Source organism: Balaenoptera borealis (assembly GCF_965194805.1).
Source record: "Balaenoptera borealis genome assembly, contig: HAP1_SCAFFOLD_877, whole genome shotgun sequence".
NCBI classification, from domain to species: domain Eukaryota; kingdom Metazoa; phylum Chordata; class Mammalia; order Artiodactyla; family Balaenopteridae; genus Balaenoptera; species Balaenoptera borealis.
The window spans coordinates 229820-246812 of NW_028123326.1; the positions used below are offsets into that span (position 1 = coordinate 229820).

General features: G+C 35.2%; 1 long non-coding RNA gene across 21 annotated transcripts in view; it reads left to right on the forward strand.

Annotated features, from left to right (window-relative positions):
- Nucleotides 1–16993, forward strand: part of LOC309621689 — a 277714-nt gene that overhangs the window by 195329 nt on the left and 65392 nt on the right. Inside the window, exon 6 of one of the 21 annotated variants that reach the window (XR_014240175.1) lies at nt 15060–15242. The exons of 19 other annotated variants lie outside the window; for them this stretch is intronic. This is a non-coding gene — a long non-coding RNA (uncharacterized lncRNA). Of the gene's footprint in view, nt 1–6404; nt 9437–15059; nt 15243–16993 lie in introns of those variants that run through there. One more of the 21 variants, XR_014240176.1, reaches the window with a different exon arrangement.

Genomic DNA, 16993 nt, shown 5'->3' on the forward strand with positions numbered 1-16993 from the left:
TCAACACAGTCATAAATAAATAAATAAAAGAACGTGAATTTCTTAAAAAAAAAAGACTTAGAAGAACTAAAGAGCAAACAAACAGTGATGAACAACAGAATAAATGAAATTAAAAATTCTCTAGAAGGAATCAATAGCAGAATAACTGAGGCAGAAGAACAGATAAGTGACCTGGAAGTTAAAATAGTGTAAATAACTACCGCAGAGCACAATAAAGAAAAAAGAATGAAAAGAATTAAGGACAGTTTCAGAGACCTCTGGGACAACATTAAAGACACCAACATTCGAATTATAGGGGTCCCAGAAGAAGAAGAGAAAAAGAAAGGGACTGAGAAAATATTTGAAGATATTATAGTTGAAAACTTCCCTAATATGGGAAAGGAAATAGTCAATCAAGTCCAGGAAGTGCAGAGAGTCCCATACAGGATAAATCCAAGGGGAAACATGCCAAGACACATATTAATCAAACTATCAGAAGTTAAATACAAAGAAAAAATATTAAAAGCAGCAAGGGAAAAACAACAAATAATATACAAGTGAATCCCCATAAGGTTAACATCTGATCTTTCAGCAGAAACTCTGCAAGACAGAAGTGTGTGGCAGAACATATTTAAAGTGCTGATAGGGAAAAACCTACAAGCAAGATTACTCTAACTAGCAAGAATCTCATTCAGATTTGACGGAGAAATTAAAACCTTTACAGACAAGCAAAAGCTGAGAGAACTCAGCACCACCAAACCAGCTTTACAACAAATTTTAAAGGAACTACTCTAGGCAGGAAACACAAGAGAATGAAAAGACCTACAATAACAAACCCAAAACAATTACGAAAGTGGTAATAGGAACATACATATTGATAATTACCTAAAATGTAAGTGGATTAAATGCTCCAACGAAGAGACATAGACTGGCTGAATGAATACAAAAACAAGACCCATAAATATGCTGTCTACAAGAGACCCAGTTCAGACATAGGGACACGTACAGACTGAAAGTGAGGGGATGGAAGAAGATATTCCATGCAAATGAAAATCAAAAGAAAGCTGAAGTAGCAATTCTCATATCAGACAAAATAGACTTTAAAAATAAAGACTATTACATGAGACCAAGAAGGTCATTACATAATGATCAAGGGATCAATAAAGAAGAAGATATAAAAATTGTAAATATTTATGCACCCAACATAGGAGCACCTCAATACATAAGGCAAATGCTTACAACCATAAAAGGGAAACTTGACAGCAACACAATCATAGTAGGGGTCTTTAACACCCCACATTCAACAATGGTCACATCCAAAATGAGAATAAACAAGGAAACACCAGCTTTAATTGACACATTAAACAAGATGGACTTAAATGATATTTATAGGCCATTCCAACCAAAAACAACAGAATACACTTTCTTCTCAAGTGCTCATGGAACATTCTCCAGGATATATCATATCTTGGGTCACAGATCAAGTACTGGCAAATTTAAGAAAAATGAAATCCTATCAAGTATCATTTGCAGGCACAACACTATGAGACTAGATACCAATTACCGGGAAAAAAACTGCAAAAAATACAAACACATGGAGGCTAAACAATACACTACTAAATAACCAAGAGATCACTGAAGAAATCAAATAGAAAATCAAAAAATACCTAGAAACAAATGACAACGAAAGCACGACGACCCAAAACCTATGGGATGCAGCAAAAGCAGTTCTAAGAGGGAAGTTTAAAGCAGTACAATCCTACCTCAAGAAACAAGAAAAATCTCAAATAAACAACCTAACCTTACACCTAAAGCAATTAGAGAAAGAATAACAATAAAACCCCAAAGTTAGCAGAAGGAAAAAAACCATAAAGATCAGATTAGAAATAAATGAAAAAGAAATCAGGGAAACAATAGCAAAGATCAATAAAACTAAAAGCTGGTTCTTTGAGAAGATGAACAAAATTGATAAACTGTTATCCATACTAATCAGGAAAAAAAGGGAAAGTAACAACTGACGCTGCAGAAATACAAAGGATCATGAGAGATTACTACAAGCAAAAATATGCCAATAAAGTGGACAACCTGGAAAAAATGGACAAACTCGTAGAAAAGCACTTTACGAGGCTGAACCAGGAAGAAATAGAAAATATAAACAGACCAATCAGAAGCACTGAAATTGAAACTGTGATTAAATTCTTTCAACAAACAAAAACCCAGGACTAGATGGCTTCACAGGCAAATTCTATCAAACATTTAGAGAAGAGGTAACACCTATCCTTCTCAAACTCTTCCAAAATATAGCAGAGGGAAGAACACACCCAAACTCATTCTACGAGGCCACCATCACCCTGATACCAAAACCAGACAAAGATGTCACAAAGAAAGAAAACTACAGGCCAATATCACTGATGAACATAGATGCAAAAAAACGCAACAAAATACTAGCAAACAGAATCCAACAGCGCATTAAAAGGATCATACACCATGATCAAGTGGGCTTTATCCCAGGAATGCAAGGATTCTTCAATATAAGCAAATCAATCAATGTGATACACCATATTAACAAATTGAAGGATAAAACTATATGATAATCTCAATAGATGCAGAAAAAGCTTTTGACAAAATTCAACGCCCATTTATGATAAAAACCATCTAGAAAGTAAGCATAGAGGGAACTTACCTCAACGTAATAAAGACCATATATGACAAACCCACAGCCAACATTGTTCTCCATGGTGAAAAACTGAAACCATTTCCACTAAAATCAGGAACAAGACAAGGTTACCCACTCTCACCACTATTATTCAACATAGTTTTGGAAGTTTTAGCCACAGCAATCAGAGAAGAAAAAGAAATAAAAGGAATCCAAACTGGAAAAGAAGAATTAAAACAGTCACTGTTTACAGATGACATGTTACTAAATATAGAGAATCCTAAAGAGGCTACCAGAAAACTACTAGAGCAAATCAATGAATTTGGTAAACTAGAAGGATACAAAATTAGTGCACAGAAATCTCTTGCATTCCTATACACTAATGATGAAAAATCTGAAAAAGAAATTATGGAATCACTCCCACTTACCATTGCAACAAAAAGAATAAAATACCTAGGAATAAACCTACCTAAGGAGACAAAAGACCTGTATGCAGAAAATTATAAGACACTGATGAAAGAAATTAAAGATGATACAAACAGATGGAGAGATATACCATGTTCTTGAATTGGATGAATCAATATTGTGAAAATGACTCTACCACCCAAAGCAATCTACAGATTCAATGCAATCCCTATCAAACTACCAATAGCATTTTTCACAGAACTAGAACAAAAAATTTCATAATTTGTATGGAAACACAAAAGACCCCAAACAGCCAAATAAATCTTGAGAAAGAAAAACGGAACTGGAAGAATCAGGCTCCCTGACTTCATACTATACTCCAAATCTTAATCAAGACAGTATGGTACTGGCACAAAAACAGAAATATAGATCAATGTAACAGGACAGAAAGCCCAGAGATAAACCCATGCACATATGGTCACCTTATTTTTGATAAAGGAGGCAAGAATATACAATGGAGAAAAGACAGCCTCTTCAGTAAGTGGTCCTGGGAAAACTAGACAGCTACATATAAAAGAATGAAATTAGAACATTCCCTAACACCATACACAAAAATAAACTCAAAATGGATTAAAGACCTAAATGTAAGGCCAGACACTATAAAACTCTTAAAGGAAAACATAGGCAGAATACTCTATGACATAAATCACAGCGAGATCCTTTTTGACCCACCTCCTAGACAAAGGGAAATAAAAACAAAAATAAATAAATGGGACCTAATGAAACTTAAAAGCTTTTGCACAACAAAGGAAACCATAAACGAAAAGGCAGCCCTCATAATGGGAAAAAATATTTGCAAATGAAGCAACTGATGAAGGATTAATCTCCCAAATATAGAAGCAGCTCATGCAGCTTGATATCAAAAAAACAAACAACCCAATCCAATAGTGGGCAGAAGGCCTAAATAGACATTTCTCCAAAGAAGATATACAGATTGCCAACAAACACATGAAAGGATGCTCAGCATCACTAATCACTAGAGAAATGCAAATCAGAACTACAATGAGGTATCACCCCACACCGAGAGGTGTGAGAATGGCCACGGAGTATGGCCATCATCAAAAAATCTACAAACAATAAATGCTGGAGAGGGTGTGGAGAAAAGGGAACCCTCTTGTACTGTTGATGGGAATGTAAATTGATACAGCCACTACAGAGAACAGTATGGAGGTTCCTTTAAAAACTAAAAATAGAACTACCATATGATCCAGCAATCCCACTACTAGACATATACCCTGAGAAAACCGTAATTCAAAAAGAGTCATGTACGACAATATTCATTGCAACACTATTTACAATAGCCAGGACATGGAAGCCACCTAAGTATCCATCAACAGATGAATGGATAAAGAAGATGTGGCACATATATACAATGGAATATTACTCAGCCATAAAAAGAAATGAAATGGAGGTATTTGTAATGAGGTGGATGGAGTTAGAGTCTGTCATACAGAGTGAAGTAAGTCAGAAAGAGAAAAACAAATACAGTATGCTAACACATATATACGGAATCTAAGGGAAAAAAAAAAAAAAAAAAGGCCATGAAGAACCTAGTGGCAAGACGGGAATAAAGACATAGACCTACTAGAGAATGGACTTGAGGATATGGGGAGGGGGTGGGGTGAGATGTGACAGGGTAAGAGAGTGTCATGGACATATATACACTACCAAATGTAAAATAGATAGCTAGTGGGAAGCAGCCGCATAGCACAGGAAGATCAGCTCGGTGCTTTGTGACCACCTAGAGGGGTGGGATGGGGAGGGTGGGAGGGAGGGAGATGCAAGAGGGAAGAGAAATGGGAACATATTGTATATGTATAACTGATTCACTTTGTTATAAAGCAGAAGCTAACACACCATTGTAAGGCAATTATACTTCAATAAAGATGTTTAAAAAAAAAAAAAAAGATGGGGCACATATATACAATGGAATATTAGCCATAAAAGGAAATGAAATTGAGGTATTTGTAGTGGATGGATCTAGAGTCAGTCTTACAGAGTGAATTATGTCAGAAAGAGAAAAACAAATACGGTATGCTAACACATATATATGGAATCTAAAAAAAAAAAAGTTTCTGAAGAACCTAGGGGCAGGACAGGAATAAAGACTCAGACATAGAGAAAGGACTTGAGGACATGGTGGTGGGGAAGGGTGAGCTGGGACGAAGTGAGAGAGTGGCATTGACATATACACAGTACCAAATGTAAAATAGGTAGCTAGTGGGAAATAGCTGCATAGCACTGGGAGATCAGCTCGGTGCTTTGTGATCAACTAGAGGGGTGGGATAGGGAGGGTTGGAGGGAGATGCAAGAGGGAGGAGATATGGGGATACATGTCTACTTTGTGGTACAGCAGAAACTAACACACCATTGCAAAGCAATTAAACTCCAATAAAGATGTTAAAAAAAAACAGCAAATATTTCAAATACATTTATAATTACTAATATTGTAGAAATAAATACAAGAGAGCTAGAAATGTTTTGCTTTTCTCAAGTTAAAAAAATATACAGATATCTTTTATTTATTCACCACTACATTTCTACATTATTTTCAAGAAACTCTTTTATAAGAAATTTCAGGGAATATATGCTGGAATTTTTCTTTTTTTTCTTGTCAATGGACATTAATCAAATGTATTAATGCTGTGTTGCATATAATTAATTTAGTGACTAAATGAGTAGGCTATTCAATAGATTTAATGAGATAGGAATACAAGTTGTTTTAGTCTATAAAATCATATCTAAAATTTTATTATAAAAGCTGAGTCATCTAAAAAACTCTGTCTAATGATAGTTACAGCAATTCAGAAAAGTAACATTCCTTTCAGTTAGTGAGTCCATATGTCCATTTCTTTTTATATTGAACCCAGTCACTGAAGTCTTTGCTGTAAGTAGTTAATGAACCTTTAGTCAGTTATTACCTAAGGAAAAAAAAAAATTCTCAGTATTGTAAGAGATATAAAAGGGATAATTAAGCTCAAGTTCTGGATAAAAATAATATATTGTTTCCATGATCAAACTTTCTTCCTCTTTTGAACTGTATGGCACTTTGCAACTTCTAGTAGACCCAAGTTGAAGTAACTTCTTAGCTCACAACAATTATATTCCCAGTATCAACAATGGCCACAGATCCATGATTCTCAGACTCCCCTGATGCCATACCACCTTCTCCTACAGGGCCCAGGCTGAGCCAATCTTTGTAGCATGCCCAGGGCAGTTTAGTCAGATTCATTCTTTATAGTTTTAGTCGTGAGGCTAAGGAATAAAAAGAATGCCCTCACTGCCTCCCACACTTTGGTTACAGGTGAGTTTTCCTGCTCTTAACGGAGAAAAAATAAACACATCTACAACAGGAGAGAATGACGTTGCACCCATATGGAAGCAGACCTGAAAAAGAGAGCGCTGGTCATAGTGGAGCCCTGTTCCCGATCACAGTGCCCAGGACTCTCGAGCTGCCCTGCCTCCGAGAAAGTTTACATGGAGCCCCTGGTATCTCCAGTATCTTCCAAAGGAGTCTTCTTTTAGCTTAAAGGTAGAGTTTAGTTAGAGGAGTTTATAAGTGAAAGAGCCCTGACTATAGATGCTGCTCTATCAAACCAGTTGCTTTTATTTTAATTTTAATACAGATGGTGTAATTACATAGTAGGTCTAATGATTCTAGAAGTGTAGTGAATAAGCATCAGATTATGACATAAAATCAAAGCATCATCCTACAGGTTACTTATAAATTGCAAAAGAAAATTGTAAGTTTATAATATTTTAACCACAAATGTAATCCAACATCAATGATGATGCTTTGGTAATTCCCTGGCAGTCCAGTGGTTAGGACTCGGGGCTTTCACTGCCCTGGGACCTGTTAGATCCCTGGTCAGGGAACTAAGATCCTGCAAACCACGTGACATAGCCAAAAAAATAATTATGACACTTCATTTCCAATGAAGTTAATATTTAGATATCTAAATGGCTGTGTCCTGAGCACTTTTAACAATACAATTGATTTGGCGTTCGCTTTTTATGCTGCATACTTAGAAAAATCTAGCCAGATCAAAGTGATGTTTAGAAAATGAAATATACTAAGAATCATCTTGATAGGTTAGGTCTAAAGAAAAAAAATCAATATAATGATGTCCACAAAATGTCCTTGCCCCTGAAACATGAGCAAAATATATGTTTGTGTACAGATGAGTCTGAGCAAAATGACAGAAAAAGAAAACCTTACAAAATGGACTACAGACTGTGCATCTGGAGAAAATATTATTTGCAGAAGACATTAAAACTGAAAAGGGATAAAAATCTTGTTTCCCAAAAAGAGCAAGTTAACTATTCTTCCCTGTACTGAAACTCATAAAAATGTTCCTTATATTACTATAAAAATTCACACTGTAAGTGAAATATATTTCTTTTAATATATAAAATAGCTTTAATACATAATACTCTAAGACAAAACTGGAAATTCCCATCTTCATGCAATTATATATTAAGTAATTTATGAAAGTCCTCTTTTACAAGAAAAATAATAAAAGCAGGAATCTCAAGTTGTAATTTAAAATGAAAGTTTTAGAAGAGTACATATCAGGGGAAGATTGTAATTCAATGCACACTCTATCAAAATGTAAGCACTAATTCATTAAATCTTTGTATTCATTCATTAGTAAATAGTCAATGAATACCTCTCTCCTACCAGGCACTGTGCTGGCATCAGATACAACTGAGGGAAGAAATAAATAACAACATCTAATTGAACTTAGAGAAAAAATAAAAAGACATAAATCACAATATTTCTAGTTGTAAAAAAATGGTTCACAGAAAACAAAACCAAAAAAAAAAACCTGGCCACAGAAAATAAACAGAGACGACCCACTTAGAAAGAATAGAATAGAGAAGGCTTCACTGAGGCAGTGCCATTTGAGCAGAAACCTGAATTATGAGAAGGACTTAGTAAAGAGAACATGGAGAAAAGACTTTGATGAGCATGTGCAAGTAAGAGCATCTGCACAATTCTTGAAATTGGATAAAGCTTGAAATATTTGAAAATTAAGAGCAGTTTTGCCTCACCATAATGAGCTAGTGATTCAAGAAAATTAAAACATACAAATAGATCAAATTATGCATAGCCTTGTAGACTGAGATGGAGAGTTTGATTGTATTTGAAGTGACATAGGGATCCATTGAATAATTGAAAAATAGAAATGACATGGCCAAATTTCCACTGCAGTTGGATCTGCTAGAAGGAGAATGAACAAGGGTTGGGAAAGGTAGAGGCAGAGAGAATATTTCTGGAGTTGATTTTCCTGACAACAGTTACTAACCTTCCCCAAGTTTTCTCATTTCAGTAAGGATGGTGTCATTCCCAATCACCAAAGCCAGGAATCCTAGAATCATCATTTTCTCCCTCTTGTGAATTAAGCTGATGGTAACAGAGATAGAGAAAAGTAGGCATGTTGTATAGTATGTAGGAGATTAAATCAATAGACCTCAAATGGATAAGACATCAGCCCACAAGAAAGTGAAGAATCAAAAATGGACTCTAAATGTCTGGCTTGAGTAAGTGAGCAGGTAATGACATCATCCCTGGGACAGGGTAGATTATTACTAACGCAAGCTTTAAAATATAATAGCCACACAAAACTGAGAATAACTAGAATATATTTTAAAAACATAATAATGACATCTGGTTAATAGGCAGCTTGCTCTTTGAAATATTTGTTAGTAAAGAGAATCTCTAGATATTCAGTATGTGTGGTCTTCAGTAGACCATATGATATTCACCTCAAATATGCCCATTTAGATTCAGAATGTGCCCGGAAAAAGAATGAAAAGAAGAGAAATGAAAGGCAAGGCAGGACAAAGAAAGAAAGAAAAAAAAACAGAACAGAAAACAATGTTTAAAAAGGAAAGGAAAGACAAAATAAGACATGATAAGGCAAAAATTGGAAGCAAAAGAGAAATAGAAACAGCAATAACAGTACATGTGATCATTTTAAAGTAATTTTAAATCTCAAAAATTATTTATCCTTGACTTGATTCTTTTAATCAAGGAAACTCTGGCAATCTATTAGTGTGAAAATGATGGCTAAGTTATAAAATAAAAAAGCTATTGGACTACAATGTACACCATAGGGAATATAGTCAATAATATTGTAATAACTTTGTATGGTGACGGATGGTAACTAGACTTATCATGGTCATAATGTATAAAAATATTGAATCATTATGTTATACTCTCAAAACTAATATAATACTGCAAATCAATAATAATTCAATAATTAAGAATATACAAAATAAAATATTCTAAATTATACAAAATAATTGCTAAGATTTAAAATGAATTTTAAATACACTGCAATTTTGAAAAGACCAAACTGCTGAAGATATATTCAAATTTGGCCAATGGTTTTTCTTTTTCATTTTCCCCTCACATCCTGTGACTGTACTATTTCTTTAAAAAGAACTAACTGCTTTTTCTGCCAATGGCATGTCAAGAAGAGCTGTGAACTTCTAGGCACAATAATTATTATACCAGTGTTGCCACTACCTTAATTCATATTTTTTCCCAACTACTCAAGGGTGTTAAAGATTCCTATGTGCTGTGCTACAGAGTCACATTAGTTTTGTCTGGTATTATATATGTATTTATTCATGCACTGACTGAATTTCCAAATAGAATGTATTTGCCCAGAGTTTTAGCCTTTTGATCCTCAACACCTAAAAGTAATCAATACCTATTTGTTGGATGTATTATATACTATATAAATACTATGATAAAATATTATAAAAGAACTTTTAAAAGTTAAAAAAAAGTAGAGGTGTCACAATGGAAACAAAATTTCACTTCCTTTTTTTTTCTCTGATTTTAAGTGGGTCTCACAAGTCAAAGGTGACATAACGCACAATAGCTTATAAGGATATGTAGATCTCAATTATGGAGTTACACGGGAAAATCACCTATACTTATAAGTTAGATATAATAGTTAATTCACTTAATTCTAGATGTTTGCTAAAAAGAGGCTGTCAGAAGTGGTATAGGACAGTAAAACCTCCAATCTAGTAAGAAAGGACTGTCTTTGGGGGAAACATTTTCATTGGCCTAAATTTTGTAATGATTCAAATTTATATTTCACCAGATGAGCTTTTCCATTAGAACTTGCTTGTAAGACATGAGTTCCATTTGCATTTTCTCCTATGGGTTTTCCAGCAAGTATTTAAAATCCTTTAGCTATGTTACAACAAGCATTATAATGAATAATAATTTCACCCCTTAAGTTGATATACAACAAAACTCACGATAATATTTTCAAGCTATCCTGAAGAAAATATAAATATTACCTTTGCATTTATGTGTTATCCCAAAGGTACATATGATGACTTTGATATTTTACATATATTGACTGTAAAGATTTGCTGAATGCTCTAAAACTATAGAGAAGAACAGCAACTTATATATTTTAGGTGTTGAAGTTAACATTCTTTCTCTGCAGCCTTTGCTATCCATCAGATTCTCTTACTTTTACATTAGTACGGACTCTGAGCACAAGAGATACCAGTCATGAGCCTTTAGTAATGTATATATAATTGACTATCACAAAATAATTGGATAGCCTGCTATTTTTTTCATAAGTAGCAAAAGGTGGAATGTTTATATGCCTGCCCATGATTTTTATACAGGTTATAAATATGTCTAACACTATGCCTGCATTTTGCAAATTAAGTCCATAGATATAAAACATTTGTATAAATTATAGTCAAGTTGTCTGAAATAAAAATACAGGTATTTTGCACTTTAGGACATATAATTCTAAAGATATATATCTCCATCATGTCAAATTTTGAGCAAACTGCAACAAGGAGATATTCCAATATGATTAAGAAATATTTAAGATAAAGGTAATTAGAAATAAGTAAAGAATGCATCACAGTATTACAAACCAAAGAGTTTACCTTTTTTATAACTTGTCAAAATAATTGAATTTTGAAAAGTCCCAGAAAAGTTGAGAAATTGATGCCTTTCTAGACAATACAGTGCTATGGAAATTTAGAAATTTAGGACTGAAATATACCTTAAACATACTTTCTTTTTTTTTTTTTTTTTTTGACCCTGAATGTTTTTTCACTTTATTTTTTATTTTTTAACATCTTTATTTGGAGTATAATTGCTTTACAATGGTGTGTTAGTTTCTGCTTTATAACAAAGTGAATCAGTTATACATATACATATGTTCCCATATCTCTTCCCTCTTGCATCTCCCTCCCTCCCACCCTCCCTATCCCACCCCTCTAGGTGGTCACAAAGCACCGAGCTGATCTCCCTGTGCTATGCAGCTGCTTCTCACTAGCTATCTATTTTACGTTTGGTAGTGCATATATGTCCATGCCACTCTCTCACTTTGTCACAGCTTACCCTTCCCCCTCCCCATATCCTCAAGTCCATTCTCTAGTAGGTCTGTGTCTTTATTTCCGTCTTACCACTAGGTTCTTCATGACCTTTCTTTTTTTTTCCTTAGATTCCATATATATGTGTTAGCATACTGTATTTGTTTTTCTCTTTCTGACTTACTTCACTCTGTGTGACAGACTCTAACTCCATCCACCTCACTACAAATAACTCAATCTCGTTTCTTTTTATGGCTGAGTAATATTCCATTGTATATATGTGCCACATCTTCTTTATCCATTCATCCAATGATGGACACTTAGGTTGCCTCCATGACAAAATAGACTTTAAAATAAAGACTATTAAAAGAGACAAACCGGACACTACATTATGATCAAGGGATCAATCCAAGAAGGAGATATAACAATTGTAAATATTTTTGCACCCAACATAGGAGCACTGTAATACATAAGGCAAATGCTGAAAAAAAAAAAAAAGGGAGAAGACTCAAATCAACAGAATTAGACATGAAAAAGGAAAAGTAATAATCGACCCTGCAGAAATACAAAGAATCATAAGGGATTACTACAAGCAACTATATGCCAATAAATTGGACAACCTGGAAGAAATGGACAAAATCTTAGGAAAGCACAACCTTCCGAGACTGAACCAGGAAGAAATAGAAAATATAAACAGACCAATTACAAGCAGTGAAATTGAAACTGTGATTAAAAATCTTTCAATAAACAAAAGCTCAGGACCAAATAGCTTCACAGGAGAATTCTATCAAACATTTAGAGAAGAGCTAACACCTACCCTTCCCAAACTCTTCACAAAATAACAGAGGGAGGAACACTCTCAAACGCATTCTACAAGGCCACCATCACCCTGATACCAAAACCAGACCAAGATGTCACAGAAAAGCTACAGACCAATATCACTGATGAATATAGATGCAAAATTCCTCAACAAAATATTAGCAAACAGAATCCAACAGCACATTAAAAGGATCATACGTGATGATCATGTGGGGTTTATCCCAGGAATGCAAGGATTCTTCAATATAAGCAAATCAATCAATGTGATACACCATATTAACAAACTGAAGCATAAAAACCATATGATCATCTCAATAGATGCAGAAAAAGCTTTTGGCAAAATTCAACACCAATTTATGATAAAAACTCTCAAGAAAGTAGGCATAGCGGGAACTTACCTCAACATAATAAAGGCCATATATGACAAACCCCCAGTGAACATCGTTCTCAATGGTGAAAAACTGAAACCATTTCCTCTAAAATCAGGAAAAAGACAAGGATGCCCACTTTCACCACTATTATTCAACATAGTTTTGGAAGTTTTAGCCACAGCAATCAGAGAAGAAAAATATATAAAAGGAATCCAAATCAGAAAAGAAGAAATAAAGCTGTCACTGTTTACAGATGACATGATACTCTACAGAGAATCCTAAAGATGCTACCTGAAAACTACTAGAGCCAATCAATGAATTTGGTAAAGTAGCAGGATACAGGATTAATGCACAGAAATCTCTTGCATTCCTATACACTAATGATGAAAAATCTGAAAGAGAAATTATAGAATCACTCTCACTTACCATTGCAACAAAAAATAATAAAATACCTAGGAATAAACCTGCCTAAGGAGACAAAAGACCTGTATGCAGAAAACTATAAGACACTGAGGAAAGAAATTAAAGATGATACAAACGGATGGAGAGATATACCATGTTCTTAGATTGGAAGAATCAGCATTGTGAAAATGACTATACTACCCAAAGCAACCTACAGATTGAATGCAATCCCTATCAAACTACCAGTGGCATTTTTCACAGAACTAGAACAAAAAAGAGCACAATTTGTACGGAAACACAGAAGATCCCGAAATGCCAAAGCAATCTTGAGAAAGAAAAACAGAGCTGGAGGAATCAGGCTCCCTGACTTCAGACTCTACCTCAAAGCTACAGTAATCAAGACAGTATGGTACTGGCACAAAAACAGACATATAGATCAACGGAACAGGATAGAAAACCCAGAGATAAACCCATGCACATATGGTCACCTTATCTTTGATAAAGGAGGCAAGAATATACACTGGAGAAAAGACAGTCTCTTCAATAAGTGGTGCTGGGAAAACTGGACAGCTACATGTAAAAGAATGAAATTAGACCACTTCCTAACACCATACACAAAAATAAACTAAAAATGGATTAAAGACCTAAATGTAGGCCAGACACTATCAAACTCTTAGAGGAAAACATAGGAAGAACATTCTTTGACATAAATCACAGTAAGATCCTTTTTGGCCCACCTCTTAGAGAAATGGAAATAAAAACAAAAATAAACAAATGGGACCTAATGAAACTTAAAAGCTTTTGCACAGCCAAGGAAACCATAAACAAGATGAAAAGACAACCCTCAGAATGTGAGAAAATATTTGCAAATGAAGCAACTAACAAAGGATTAATCTCCAAAATTTATAAGCAGCTCATGCAGCTCAAAATCCAAAAACAAACAACCCAATCCAAAAATGGGCAGAAGATCTAAACAGACATTTCTCCATAGAAGATATACAGATTGCCAACAAACACATGAAAAGATGCTCAACATCACTAATCATTAGAGAAGTGCAAATCAAAACTACAATGACGTATCACCCCACACCAGTCAGAATGGCCATCATCAAAAAATGTACAAATAATAAATGCTACAGAGGGTGTAGAGAAAAGGGAACCCTCTTGCACTGTTGATGGGAATGTAAATTGATACAGCCACTATGGAGAACAGTATGGAGGTTCCTTAAAAAACTAAAAATAGAACTACCATATGACACAGCAATTCCACTCCTGGGCATATACCCTGAGAAAACCATAATTCAAAATGTGTCATGTACCATATTGTTCATTGCAGCACTATTTACAATAACCAGGACATGGAAGCAACCTAAGTGTCCATCAGCAGATGAATGCATAAAGAAGATGTGGCACATATATACAATGGAATAAAATTCAGCCATAAAAAGAAACACAATTTAGTTATTTGTAGTGAGGTAGATGGACCTAGAGTCTGTCATACAGGGTGAAGTAAGTCAGAAAGAGAAAACAAATACCATATGCTAACACATAAATGTGGAATCTAAAAAAAAAAAGTTTCTGGTGAACCTAGGGGCAGGACAGGAATAAAGACGCATACATAGAGAATGGACTTGAGGACACAGGGACAGGGAAGGGTAAGCTGGGATGAAGTGATAGAGTAGAATTGACATTTATACACTACCAAATGTAAAATAGATAAGTAGTGGGAAGCAACTACATAGCACAGGGAGATCAGCTTGGTGCTTTGTGACCACCTAGAGGGGTGGGATAAGAGGGTGGGAGGGAGGGAGATGCAAGAGGGAAGAGATATGGGAACATATGTATATGTATAACTGATTCACTTTGTTATAAAGCAGAAACTAACACACCATTGTAAAGCAATTATACTCCAATAAAGATGTTTAAATAAAATAAAAAAGAATGTTATGGGGGCTTCCATGGTGGCGCAGTGGTTGAGAATCTGCCTGCCAATGCAGGGGAAACGGGTTCGAGCCCCGGTCTGGGAAGATCCCACATGCCGCGGAGCAACTGGGCCCGTGAGCCACAACTACTGAGCCTGCACGTCTGGAGCCTGTGCTCCGCAACAAGAGAGGCCGTGACAGTGAGAGGCCCGCGCACCGTGATGAAGAGTGGCCCCCGCTCGCCGCAACTAGAGAAAGCCCTCGCACAGAAACGAAGACCCAACACAGCCAAAAAATAAAATAGGAATCCTGACAGGCAAATTGTTGCATAAAAAATAAAAATTTGCTACAAATGAACTTTAGAGTTTAGCAGCAGTCAAATAAACAGACCATACAATTATTATTAAAGCCATACACATTTTTATAAGAGATTGTTCTTTGACATCCTCATTTTATCTCTCTAGGCATTTTATCAAAAACGAATGATAGATGAATACAAACACTTAATTTCAAGCAGAATTAAGATTAAATTTTAGCCACCGAGGGTCTGGATGGGAATCAGGGCATCAAGGGATACTTATGGTTCAATCCCCAAAGTTACTGCACCTCAAATTTCAGCAAACTTTCTGCTAATTTCTGATGGTTAGATGTTTAAACCTTGTGCCTTCTGTAAGCCAAGGTCAGGTTACGTAAACTTACATAGACCCAAAGAGGTTGTAAAAATTTATAATAAATTTTGGAAAAAAATTTAGATGTGATATGGCATGAATCTTCTCATAAAGCAACAGATCAGACCCTTGAATGTTGAAAATACTCTTGCATTCTACCTCCAGATCCCTTTCAAAACTATAAAAAGATCACAGGCCTGGGGATCTGGGCTCCTAGGAACTAGTAGCTTCTATAATGCACATGGTTGCTGTGACCATGAAAGATGGACAAGACTCTGAGTGGGCAAGGATGCTGAATCCAGTCAGATCTGTGACTTATTTGGAATATGACCTTTCGGCACCCTAAATGCTGATCTGGATGAATATCAACAAAAACTAAGCTTAATGTGTTTGATATCTCATTCTTTTCTAACTTTAAATTTGAGTATCGTTTTGTGATGTGGCCAAGCTCAGGATTCCGACAAGCCTGTTCACCACTGTGGTCTCTACAGTGATCCCCTCCTATTCTATCGTCTATATCCCCCCTTCTCACTCTCAAGCTGTATGGATAAAAAATAATCATCTACAGGACTGTGATATTGCCAAAGAAGGTCACAAAATGTAATGAGCAAACAGTTTTAGAGGTGACACTCACCTTCTAACACCATCAATATCACCCTCTATTTAAGTATCTCTATTTTTCCTTTAAAATTTAGAAAATATCTTTCTCACTCCTTTTGTTGTGTGCTAGAGGAGGACATACCTTTCAGTCCTGCTGTTGAGAAAAGCACAGCACAATATTCCACTCCATCAGCAGGTAAATTCAATATGGGTGACTGTCTTTTAATCTATACATGTGTTGTGTTGCAGCTGTCAGGTATGAAGTGTTATATAATACTTTAAAGGACTCCTTCGACTTGGGTGTTTCTTATAAGCATTTTGAAAGAATTTTTTCCCTTGGTGTATGACTTATAGATGTGTCCTGATATTTCCCCTTTGACTAGATCTATGTGGTATAACTCAGCTACCTAAATAGTTCTACATGATAGGGTGACCTTGTTTCCATTCAATATATTCAAAATATCAAAGCAGAGGTTCTCAACCTAACATCTAGAGTAAGGTCTTCTTATCCCCTTTTATATTAAAGAATAGTTTTAGAAACAACTATTACTAAATTTTTCAATATTTTAGAAATGTGTGTCCTCAAAAATATACACTTCCATATATGTAATACAGTGTTGCAACATATTATCAAGTCAAAGATGTCTAGGCCTGAATGACCACCGTAAATAGGCTTTCCTATTCCAAAAGTTTTCTTGCAGAGGTAATGGGTTGCTATTTGCATCATGTGCTGCTTTGCTA